Source organism: Cavia porcellus, unplaced genomic scaffold (genome assembly GCF_034190915.1).
Source record: "Cavia porcellus strain 051 isolate PalLab524CR breed Dunkin Hartley unplaced genomic scaffold, mCavPor4.1 scaffold_31, whole genome shotgun sequence".
Classification (NCBI taxonomy): domain Eukaryota; kingdom Metazoa; phylum Chordata; class Mammalia; order Rodentia; family Caviidae; genus Cavia; species Cavia porcellus.
The window spans coordinates 4,418,291-4,431,493 of record NW_026947514.1 but is presented as its reverse complement, the minus strand read 5'-3'; positions in this window follow the sequence as shown (position 1 = coordinate 4,431,493).

Sequence of the window (13,203 nt, the reverse complement as noted above, 5' to 3'; positions counted from 1 at the left end):
AACTGGCTTGAGGGACAAATAAGCATTAAATAGAACACACTCCTGGGTGTGTGTCTGGCTGGGCCAGCGGGGTTGACCTTGGGGACACTTGGCCCTGCGTTAAGGCTGCTCCTTGCTAGCTTTGCTTCCTGTTAGGAGGTGAGCAACTTTCCTCTTCCGGTCCTCTCTGCCAGGATGCTTTTGCTTCTGAGCTAGCTAACCACGGACTGAGACCCCCAAAACTGAGCCAGACTAAGTACTGTCTCCTTGAAGTTGCATTTATCAGGCATTTTTGTCACAGCGACAAAAAGCTGACTCCGATGGGAAAGTGCTGTCAGAAATGGGTTTATTGCTGTGCCTCTCTGACCACTGATAGAAGAAACCTTTGGAATAAATGCTTTGTGCAAGCACTTTGGAAAAGTTTGAGGAGTCAGGCTGCAGGAAGCCTACAGCTGCATGCTGAGTTTGTTGGGCAGTTCTGGTGTGAGTGCAGAATGTTCGCAGACCGTGCGTGGTAAAGACTGTGCTCGTGAGATTTCAGACGGGAAACAGGAGATGCTGGGAACTGGGCTAGAGGTCAGGTGTGTCACATTCTGGCAAAGAATCTGTCCACACTTTGTCCATGGTCTCAGACCATGTGGGGCTACATTTAAAGGCGGTGGGCCACTTAATCTGGTGGAGGACATTTCAGCACAGCCCAGCTTCTAGGCTATGGCACGGATGCTGCTGGCTACTAAAGATCCAAAACACTTTCAAACCACTCAGCAAAGTGTGGCCATAGATGGTATGTGTGCTGAAGAGATCAACACCATTCAAAAGAAGCCAGGTACTTTGCACCAGGACAGGAAGAAAGATGCCTCCAGAACATCTAGGAATCGGTGAGACACCACTGATCACAGGTGCAGTGGTGTTAGGTGTGAACTCCTCCAAAGCACCCTGCTTGCTTAGGAGCACCTCGGGAAGTTTCCCACGTACTCAGCCTTTCTGGTACTCAGAGGCAGTCATGGCTAAGGTCCCAGCTACTGTGTGTGCTGGTGGGAGACCTGGCACCACTCACATGATGCTGATTTTATAGGCGTCCTGAATGCAAGAGTTGTGACATCATGGATGCCGTCACTCAGATCTCAAAGGGAGGCGTGGGAGGCCAGGTGAGAGGACTGAAGCCTCTGCAGGAAGCTCCTGAATGAGGTTATGGGGGTGAAGCCAAGCATACAAGGGAGAACCCGGAAGCTGGAGATGGAGGGACGAGGAGCCTCCGCTGAGGAAAGCTGCAGTCGGCAAACCGGGGCCGCAGAGGCCACAGAGGCGGGGCTGCCCAAGCTCTGTGGGGCTCCCGCCAGGCCATCTTACACCCGAGGGCTGGACACGATGCTGGTGGGTTTAACGGTGGCCCTGGGAGTTCTGATCTTGTGTTGGTCCAGTTCCTTTCTCCACCTCATTCCTTCCTTTGAAATGGGAATGTCTGCTTTAGGGCAACGTTGCTTGGGATCATGTAACTTGCGTTTAGAATTTCTACAGGGATTCATCACTAAGAGTTTGCCTTTAGGCTCAGAGGAGATTTTGGGTTTGAACTTTTGAGCAATGCTAGAAATGGTAAGACTTTTGAGAAGAAGTAAGTGCATTTTCAGCCGTGTGCAAGGTAGCTATACCGTCCTTGTTATTGTCTCTATCTGATGATTAAGTATAGCTTAAGGAGATGTATTTGGGTGTGAAGTTGATAAGTAGTGGACTTTTGATGGTTAACTCTGATTTATTTTCTTTGTCTCTCTCTCTTTCTTTTCTTCTTCCTTCTTTCTTTTGTACCAAGGATTGAACTCATGACTTTGCACTTAGCAGGCAAGCATTTGAGCCACTGAGCTAAATCCCCAGCCCTCTTAACCCTGATTTTCAACTTGATGGGCTGGCAAATCAGTAAAGCACACTCCGGGCGTGTCAGGGTGGGTCGTGGCTGTGTGACCTGGAAAACTGACTCTGCTCTCCGGCCCCTTCTCTCTGGCTCTTGGCTTGCCCTCTGCTTTGTGGCTGCCACGAGATGAGCAGTTTTTATCCACCATGCCCTTCCCCAGGACATTTCTGCCTCTAGGCCAGCTGACCATGAACTGAAGTCTCTAAAACTACGGGCCAAAATAAGCCCTTCTTCCTCGAAATTGTGTTTTGTCTTAGAAATGGAAAATTAACTATTACACACACAACAGAGTATTCTTACTCAGCCATAAGGAAAAAAAAATCACACCATTTACAGGAAAATAGACCTTAAGAAAAATAAGCCAGGGTCAGCCAGTAAGTATGACAGTAGAATCTATGTAAAAAAATAAGATGATCTGAGAGCTGAAGGGAGACTATTAGTGAACAAGGAAGGGATTGTGGTGAGGAGAAGAGGAGGTGGAGTCACGGGGAGATGGCTATGATCAAAAATGCAAGAGTGAAAATGTCACACGGAAATCTTTTATTCTGTATGATTAGTATCAACTTATTAAACGGAGAAGTTGATCTCAAAGAAGTAGAGGATAGAATAGGAGTCACATAGCTAGGAGGGGTGTAGGGGAGACGGTGAGGGAGAGGAGGCGGCCCCCAGGGACAGGGATGACCTGCTGGAGAGAAGAAATAGCCCCTAACATTCTGTAGTGTGTTGAGAGTTGTGGCTGATGACAACAGAATGAATATTTCAACGTAAGTAGCAGAGAAGATTTTGAACGTTCTCAAATCAAGGCAGTTATATACAGTGACCAGGCATGGGGTGCCCACCTGTAATTCAAGCTCTGGCAGCTGAGCCAGGTGGACCACAATTTCAGCCCATCCTGGGAAATTTAGCAACTTAGCAATACCCTGCCTCAAAATAAAAAATCAAAGGCCTGGAGATGTAGGTCAGTACAAAGGCTTTGGATGCATTGCAGTACCTCAAGGAGGAGAAGGAGGAGGAGGAGGAAAAAAGGACGAGGAGGAGAGAGGAAGAAAGGAAACAATATGATCCAAAGCGATAGATTTGTCAGTTATCCTGCTTGCATTATTAGGCTTCATATATGTGTATTAGCTGTATTGAAATGTCACACTGCATCTCATAAATCTGTGCAATTATTATGTCAAGTAAAAATTAAAAATGTATCAGAAAGTTATAGAAAGAAAAAAGTAAGCTAGAAAACAGGAAGAAAATTAGAGTTAATACACCCAAGAGCTAACTCTTCAAAAAATAAAAATAAAAACCAACATTGAATCACTCATCTTCCATTTGGTGGCTTTCATTGGCCCTGTGCTCAGATGAGTCACCCTGCAGTCACGTAAGGGCAGCTGTGGTCATGGTGAGGAGCCCGCAGGAGCCAGGGCAGAGTCTGGGGTCTCTGCTCTTTCTACCTCAGCTCTCAGCCTGATCTTGCTTTCCGGGACTGTGTAAATAACTTTCACAAACGGGGAGCCCCAGTGCAGTGTGGCTTTATTCTCTTACTGTTCAGAAGCTGGGAATCACCACACTGGCCCCAGGCTCTTGTTCTGCGCTCTGGCTGGAGCCTTCTGGTGCCACCTCTGTTCAGCTCCTGGTGGCCCATGATCCTTGGCTGTGTTTACACTTTTTCTCCTCATCACGTGGCCGTCTTCCCAGCAGGGTCTCTGTGTGTCCTCTTGCCTACAAGGACACCAGCCACTGGATTTAAGGCCTCCTTCAGGAGGCGTGGCTTCACCTAATGACATCAGCTAGGACTATTTCCCAATCAGGACATGATCTCCGTGTGCACACGAGTGTTGAGGGTGATACTGTCTTTTTAAGAAAATCTCTGTGGCAGGGTTTCACCAAGTCGCCTAGGCCAGCCTCACCCTGTCCCCCCACCAGCCTTCCCAGCAGCTGGGCTGCCTGAGGGGCTGGGACACAGGCGTGTGCCGCCCGCCCCGCTGGCCTGTGGCTGGTCTGGTGACCCTCTGTACAGCTGTTTCGGGCCCAGTCCAGCAGCGGGACCAACCCTCTCTCTGTTTCACGGCCCAAGCCAGCATCTGGACAGAATTAGCATGTGGGTGCTCATGTGTCTCCCCACCGCTGTCCACCCCACACTTAGGAGGACTCCTCCAGTGTCCACCCTGATGGGGGAACCACTCCAGCCAGCGCCCCTCTGACACATCTGCACACCGGCCAGCACTTCAGGGAGGCTGCAGTCCCAGCTTCCTGCCAGGTGTCACCCTCCACTCTGCTCCTGCTGAGCCTCCCTGGCTGGGGCTGGTGTCGAAGCAGAAGGTGAGGTTTTAAATCAAACAGACCAAAAGTTTTGGTGACTTAAAGACACACTCTAACTGTGTCTGTTGTCGTTTTCGATGTGCAATGCTGTATCCAAATGCTTTCTCGGGTATTTTCTGAGCACCTGCTTGGTGTCAGGATCTTTCCTGACATTTACCCCCAGCAGCCTCCTGAGGTGTGCTTCACGGTGCTCCTTTCGTGAGGGGAAAAGCCCCGAAGGCCAGTGAGCTGTCATTCACCTCCCCTCTTCCAGGCAGGCAGAGCATGACAGGTAGCTCACTGTCAGACAAGGAGAGTGTGGGGACAGAGGGGTTTAGACCAGAAGCTCCCGGGGTGAGCAGGGTATCTGCTGAAAGGTGCTATTCCCTGGGGCAGTGCTCTGACCCGGGTCCCTGCTGAAGGTGGCTTCTCACCAGCCAGGTTCGGCAGTGGGCACAGCCGGGAGCTGGAGGCGGGTGGAAGAGCCCACCTTGCAGGCAGCTCTTGCCCAGGGCTTGGTGTCTCCACAGTGGGGCAGCCACTCAAAGGCTCTGGGAGGAGAGCTGGGCGGCGAGAGGAATCAAGCCAATGACTAATGACAGCCTTCCCTCCATCCAGCCATCCACAGTGTCGGTCAGTGAGCAAGAGGGTCGAGAGCAAAGCTGCAGTCCCTCCGCTCAGCCAGGGCATGAGAACCCACTAACAGGTGTGGACAGGACTGGCCTGTGCTGCTCTGAGAGAGGTCTGAAGTCCCCTATGGCAGCAGCAGTTGGAGGCCGAAGAACAACCCACGCGTGTTTGTGTGTGTGCGCGTGTGCGTGCGTGTGTGTGCATGCATGTGTGTGCACATGTGTATGTGTGTGTAGAGGGGAGTACTCCCTTGGGGAAGGGATGATTTTTCACAGTGCCGAGGATGGAAGCAGGGCCAGAGATGCCTAAGAACCCCACATGTGGTTGGCTTATAAAATGTTGCACTAATATCTGAATTTTTGATAGGCCAGGTTGGTGACTGCCCATGTCCCTGCCCAGAAGCAGCCAAGGGCAAAATAAAGCTGGTGACCTTGGCCTTCCTCTGTGGTCATGCAAACAGAGATGTCCTCAGTCCCAGCCACAGTGTGGGGTGTCCATGCCCCGTGCAGCCTGCTGGTTGCTGTCTACACAGCTAAGCGAAGATGCCCACACCGCCAGGTGTGGCCAGACTAAGTGGCCCCTATGTGTCACACTGCCATTTATCATGAGCTGGGCACTGGTGCTTCCCATTTCAGACACTGGGGTCTGGCCAAAGGAGGACTCTGCCCTGACCTGTGTGGAGGCTCAGGAGAGCTGGTTCTTCCAGGGCTCTGCCGCCCGTTCGGCACCTGAGTGGCAGGGGCTGTACTTTGCAGATCACCGAGATGAAAGGCTGCAATTGGCCTCTTGGCTTCTGAAGGCACGGATGACTCAGCAGAGTGGTGAGCATTCTCCAGTTCATTGTCCCCGCATCCCCTCTGCCCTGTACTCCACAGCCGGATCTACTAGGCTGGGGCTTTGTCCTCAGTGCCTTCCAGACAGAGACAATGGATGGGGTACAGGATGAGGGGAGCCCGTCAGTCTGTGGCAGGGACACAGGGCTTGGAGAGGAGACAGATCATACTAAGGCTACCTGGCACTCGGTATCATCTCTCTGCTCAGGAGGTAGGTGTCTCCAGGGTGCCCCACTTCCCTCCCAGCAGGCTGTGTGGCTTAGGGTCTGGCAGTGTTCACACTCTGCTTCCATATCTAAGCCCTTGGGAGAAGGAGAGAAGGTTATACCAAGGGCCCCAAGCCTCGCCACCTCCTGGTCACACACACTGGCCTAACTGTTGTTCTGAGCATTGGGCAGGAAAAAATGGATGGAAATTATACTCGTGGCAAGAGCAGCCAGCATTAAACGCGTGCCAGCAAGTGGCCCGAGCCTGCCCCTGCCTCACAACCTGCACCTGGCTGTCTGCTGTGTGGGACGTTCTCTCCTTTGGGGCTCTGCTCGCTCCCCTTTCCTGACAGCGCAGGAAGACACGGTTAGCCAGCCACCAGCACATTTCCCCTCAAAGCCTTTCCACTGCACAACAGCCTGTTGCTTTTAATTGATGTTTGTTTTCTGCCTTCATGGACTGGAATGTAAATTCCAGGAGGAAAGGGCTTTTTGTTTGTTTGTTTGTTCACTGATGTAACCGGAGAGGACAGCACCTGGTGTGCAGGAGGAGCTGGAGAAATGCTGATTGCATGGAGTAATTTCTGTGCCTGATGTTGCCCCAAAGAAAGGCATCCTGACCCCCAGGTCCTGTCTGACAAAGGAGACTAGGACTGAGCTGCAGACCCAGATGTGTCTAGCCTGGAACCTGAGAGTGACCACTGTGCCCGGGCCACCCACCCTCAGTTTCTGTATCTGTAAGGTGAGGTAAGTGACCATCTCCCCGTGGGCTTGTTCTGAGCACCCAATGCCAAGTGCTGGGCAGTTGGTGAAGTTGACCTTTACTCAGGTTCCTCTGGCTGACTCCTGGCTGTCATGGGGTCTGAGTGTGACACATCAGGGTCCCCATGGGCTCTGGGTCTGAAGAGGGCCTGCTACAGTGTGGGGCTGGGAGGAAGACAGCCACACAGTGGACAGTCTCAGGGCTGGATAGTGGCTCCCCGGAGTCCTTATTGAGCACAGCATCCCTGCTGTGGCCCTCAGTTTCCTCTTCTGCACCCCAACCTTCTCTTCATCTCCCAGCCCTGGGGATGCCCATGTTTCAGGGGTGCCTGCCTTCTTCTTCTCCTACAAGAATCAAGGCAAAGCAATGGGGCAGAAGTGACCCAGCAAGAGAGGAAGGAGGGGAGACCATCGGAATGCACTTCCAGCCTGTGTGCCCTTGTACCTCTGCTCTCTGAAGGCAGGATGGGGGTTGTGTACATATCCTCTAGCTTAGGACAGAGCCTGGCTCAGTGTCACACCTGGGAAACAGCTGCTAAAAGGTAGAGTGCCTACCCCAGATGTGCAGAGGGGAAAGAACACCTTGCTCACCTTGCCTGCTGTGGAGGCTGGCCCTGCTGAGGCTGGCATCTCCTCCTGTCCTTGGTCACTCATCCTGGGGGTGTCTGCCTCTGGGTGGCTTCCTGGTGCCCTGCTGTGAGCTTCCCAAACCCTCAGCCTCCTCCCTGGCTCTTACTGCGTGTAAGTAACTGAAGCATAGGGTGGTGATTTGTGTGCTTCCATCTCATCGCCAGACCTCTCTTGTCTTGTTCATTTTCAGTCCTCGGAGTCTGGAGAGCCAACTCCCTCACCCAGGCATCAGTGGATGATGCTGAGTGTGGGAATGAACGCTGAGCGAACAAGTCAAAACCACAGGTGACGGTGCAGGCCAGCACCTGTGTGGGCCTGGCCCCCCCAGCTGAGCCCTGGAGTCAGGTGGGTTTGGTTGGCAGGAAGTTACAGGAGGCCTCCCTGGCCACTTCCCGGGGATTGGGGATTAAGGAAAAGCAGATCCCTAATGGTGGTGCTCAGCCAGTCCGGGTTTTCTAGGGGAACGCATTCTTCCTGTGTGGGCTTGAAGAATGTGCTGTCCCTGCAATATGGTATCTGAAACATGAATCATGATGGAAAACAAACACCTAAAGGAGGAGGGAGGGTTCCAGCATCAGGGCGTGCCATCGACCAGATGGTGAGGAGTCTGTAAATTGAGCTCTGGGATTGAGGATTTGATCGGGTGATGCTGGGCCATGTGGATAGGAAATCTAGCCCTGCCCTGCACCCTGGTTCATTCCCTCATTGGTAAAATGGGGGTCATGATGGTGGTTCTCACAGGCTAATGGGCAGACTCACTGAGATCATGAATAGCAGAGATAACAGTGGAAGCTGGTAACTCTTGTCCAGGGATCATCCAAACTTCTTCACAATCTCCATTTTACAGAGAGGAAAATTGAGGCAGGAGGCAGTGAGTGATTTGCCTAGGATCCTAGGGCTGCGAACTTAGGGCTGCTGGTCACACTTCCATCTTCTGGCCAAACTCACTAATGCCTCACTCTCCTCAGCCTCCATGTAGCTTCCTAAGAATGTGGCTTTGTTCTCCTCAAGCTCACGCTCACTTCTGGCCTCAGGTCTCCTTTCTGCCTTCTCAGGATGCTGGATCTAGCCTTGAACAGAGGTCAGGGCCTGCAACTCTGTTAGGAGAATTAAGAACAGGACTTGAGTCTCATCTTATTTTAATGGCTCCAGATTCATCTCTGTGTCCAGGAGGCTGAGTGATCGTCCCAGATCATGCTCAGAGTGGGGCTGAGGGTGTGAAGGATCTGACTATTCAGAAGCCAGGGATCACTGAGGCAGAAACTGCCACGTGTATAGGCTCAGCACATGATGGAGGCCCAGTGCCTGAAGACTGAGGGGATGGAAGCTCCAGGAGGGGACACCAGCCCAGTGTGGGAAAACTGAGGGTCAAGGAGAAAGGGCTTGGAGATGAAACTGAGCCTGGCAGCAGCTCACAATGTTAGATTTCACCATGCCAGGCTCTGGGTTGGGTTGCCAGGGTGGATGACTGGGTTCCCATGACAAGAGACAGGCAAACAAGTGGGTAATTCCATTCCAGAGGACAGTTCTGGGGTAAGTCTTGGGGTCTGGGTAAACTCAATGGAGGAACCAAGGGTCTGCTGGGCCCTCATAATCCTGGCACAGAATTGGTATGTGGCAAAACTCAGGGGCTGCAGGAAGAAGAGAGTCCTTCAGTGTTTGCTTACTGCATCCAGACTTGGCTTTCTTTGTTTTCGAATACCCAGTGAGGCCAACGGCATACTTGGCAGAATAGTGAGGACACAGAGGTGGGTCAGGGGACACACAGTGGGGACAGTACTAGTGAAAAGAACTGAGAAGGGATGCAGGGGCCAGTCTTGAGCAATACATGGGACATTTGAGGAAGAGAGAAGAGAAAGCAAGAAGGTGGTGAAACAGTGTGATGGTTAAATGGTCGATCTTGATTGCCAACTTGATTGATTGGCTGGAGAGATGCCTAGGGAATTAGTAAATCCATTTCTATGTGGGTAATAGGGAAGTGATTTTGTGAGGTAGATCTGGTCCCTGGCCTTTTCTTTATTTCCTTGTGATGAACTAAACTTTTTCCATCATGATGCTTCTGTTCTTGGAGCCAGTCAACCATGGATTAAAACCTCTTAAACTGTGAGCCATAATAAACATTTCTTCCATTAACATGTGGGTGTCAGGATTTTTGGTCACAGCAACAAAAAGTTGACTAATGCAGAAACCTGGTACCAGGAGTGGGGTTGTCACTATTTCTATACCCTGTCATATGGCTCAGAAGTGTTTGAACTGGTTTGTGTAAGAGGTTTGGAAAAGTTTGGACAGTTGAGCAGTAGAAAGCCTAGAATTCTATAAGCAGAGCTTGATGAGTAATCCTGGTATGAATTTAGAAGGCCAGAATGGTTATAGGAACACAGTAAAGACTGTGTTCTTGGGGCTCAGATGGAAACAAGAACTTTATTGAAAATTGGGTTACAAACCACTTGTTACATTATAGCGAAAAACTTGCCTACATTTTGTGGATGTTGTAAGCCTTTGTGTGAGGCTGAATTTAAAGGTGATGAGCTAATTAACCTGTTGGAGGAAATTTTAAGGTAGCATAACTTTAGACTATGGTCACTGTAAATCTGACTAAAAGCTAGCTGCTTTTGTTAGATTTACAGTGAGAATCAGGAGCAAAAAAAGAGAGATTTTTGAAAAACTTACAATTTGATCAGCAAAGAAGTTCATGTAAACTTGGTGTCTTAATTACTTTTCTCACTGTTGAGATGAAATATCCAGCACATAAAATTAAAGGAGAAAATGTTTATTTGGCTCACAGGTTGTAGAGGTTTTTCAGTCCATGGTTGTCTGAACCCAAGGCAAGGTTATATAGTAGAGGGCCATCACCACTGAGAAACCATCCATGGCAAAGAAGGACAGGCATTCGCCAGCCAAGCAGCAGAACAGCAAGCGACCAGCAGCAAGTGACAAGTGACCACAGCAGCCCTCTTTCTGTTCCTGTATTCTACAGGGAGAGTAGCGTTCACTCCAAGGGAGGACCTCCACATTATCCATGCACAGAACTATGCCACACCAGCTGGTGGGCTAATTTAGTAATCATACTCCCTTGATCCTAGCATCATGGACTTAATCCCAGTGTCACCTGGGATTCAGATTCAGCCACCTCTGGAAAGTCCTACTCAGGACCGCAAGAGACTTTGGGGGAACATCTAGACACAAACCATAACATTCTGCCCCTGCTCCCCTTCAAAAAACTCATGCACATTCCTTTATGCAAAAGGCTTTAGTCCATTTCTAAGAGTTGCCAAAATCCTAACAGTTTCACCATTGCCAAAAAGTCCAAGTCCAAAATCTCCTCTGTGATTTAAAGCAAACTCTGAGCTATGAGCCCCTGTACAAACAAAAAGTTAAACACTTCCAATATAGAGTGGCACAAGACAGACATTTGCATTCCAAAAGTTACTAACAGGGATATAAAGGAATGAGACCAAAGCAAGGGCAAAATCCTGCAGGACAAACATTAATCCTGCAGTTTCATTTCCAGCATCCCTAGCAACCTATGGTAAGTTGTGAGCTCCAAAGGGTTTGGGTGGCTTCACCTCTGCAGCACTTCTGGTGATTTTAGCTTCTCTCTTTGGCTGGCTTTGCCCACTCCTTCCAGCTTTCCTTGGACCATCCACACTCCTTGCTTTTTTGGGGTCTCCACTGCACTTTGGCTTCACACAGCTTCACAGACTTCCTTCTCATGAGCATGGCCTCACAGGTCTTCTTCTGAAACCTTAGTGGAAAAACCTTCCTGACCCACAACTCTTGGATTCTATCTGCACCTAAAACCAGCACCACACGGATGATGCCAAGTTCTGCTGTGAACTGGAGCAGTAGCCAGGTTTTCTCTTGTGGTTGTAGGGGTTGAATGCCTAGATTACTGAGCAATTTAAATCCAATCCAGAGAAAAAAATTCTGTAGGTCGCTGCCATTCTCGAACATGGTGCTTTGGGGCTTTCTTCTCAAAGTTAAGTCTTTCAACATCGGAACCTTGAGTCTGCAAAAGCTGGAGTCCTGCAGTTTCTTGTGATGTCCTCAGGCCACATTTTTCATTGTTCTGTTCCTTTTTAGCAACCAAGTTCTCCTCTACTCTATCTTTGAAGTCCGCAACTTTACTGGAGCTTCATTTCTAGCCAAACTGACAATGTTTTAAAACATCAGTTCTGGATTTTGGGCTCTTGATTTGCAACATAGATCTACAGTAGCCGTGCTGTAGTCTCAACATTAGACTGCCTTGAAACTTCTCCAAAATTAATTAGTCAACCACACTTTATTTCAGTCTCAGGCAAAGTCTCTGTACACAAGCAAAATGCAGACAAACTTTGTGCCAAGGCATGATACACATTGTCTGGAGTCCAGCAACCAATGCAGTCCTTCCCAGCAGAAACCTCTGGAACCTGGTCTTTACAGCAGGATTTCTGTCAGCCTAGGTTCAGTGAGATTTTCATAAATGATTTTTAAAATTTTAAGATCCTTCTACATATATTTTATTTCTTTAATTTAAAGAAAACAAAAGGATAGAAATGATACATAATTTTAAAAAGTAGTAGGAAATTAATGCTAGTTAATATATTCCATATTGTTATTATAGAAGTAGTTGCTCAGGTTAAAAGATCTATGCTTAAAAAAGATCAAACTAACAATGAAAGCACAAACTATTCTTTTTGGTGAATTAACAGATTAGTAGTATAGTTAACGATCTTGTATACACACACACACACACACACACACACACACACACATACATTTACATGTATACCTGTTTACCTATAATCCTCTCCCTTCCTCTTCTCCTTTCTCCTATCCCAGGTGTTCTTTTCTTTTGAGCACTCTCTTTCCCTTTCATTAACAGTATTTATTTTGCATTTTGGATCTTATAACCCTTTCAGTTTTTTTTAAACTAAGGAGACTATACGATGTTTCCACATGTGAGTTTGATTTATTTCACTTATGAGTACAGTCTCAAGTTGCCTCAATTTACCTACAAAAACATCAAGTTTATCTTTCTTTATAGTTGAATAATACTCCATTGTATAAAAACACCACATCTTTTAAAAAAAATCAATTTCATGATTCATGGGCATTTCGGTTGTTTCCAAGATTTAGTTATTACAAATTGTGCTGCTATTAACATGGATACACATGTATCACTGTAGTATGACATTTTCAGTTTTTCTGGGAAAACACACAGAAGGAGAATAGCTGGATGGAATGGAACTTCCAATCCTAAATTTTTAAGGTATTTCCACAGTGGTTGGACTAGTCTACATTCCCACCAACAGTGGAGAAGTGTTCCTTTCTCCCCAAAGCCCTGCCAACATTTGTTATTGGTTGATTTCCTGATGAAGTGAGACGGAATCTTAATGTTTCAATTTGCATTTCTCAAATAACCAATGATGAATATTTCCCCATGAATTTATCTGCCATTTCTATTTCTTCACCTGAGAAGTGCATGTTCATCTCAGATGCCCATTTTTGGGTCAGGTCTTTTAATTTTGGAGGGCCTGATGTTTTTCAGTTCTTTATATGTTCTAGATATAAGTCCTTTGTCTGAGGGACAGCTGGTTAAAATTATTTCCCATTCTGTGGGCTTTCTTTTCACTCTGTGGGTGATATCTTTTGAAGTGAGAAACATTTTAATAAGATGATATCCCAATAGTTGAGCCTTTAAAGTACTTCCCATAAGGTTTGTGTTTTGTTTATGAACCCCTTGCCTACCCCTATGTCTCCAAGATTTCTACCTACCTGGGCTTCCAGTAGATTTAGTGTTTCTATTTTAATATTTAGATCTTTTACCCAGTTTTACTTTAGTTTAGTGCATGGTGATAAACATGGGTCTAGTTTTAGTCTTCTGCATGTGGAAAGCTAATTTTTCTACCACCATTTATTAGAGAGGCTATCTCTCTTCCAGTAAATATTTTTAGCCTCTTTGTCAAAGATATGGTGGTCAGTGTCT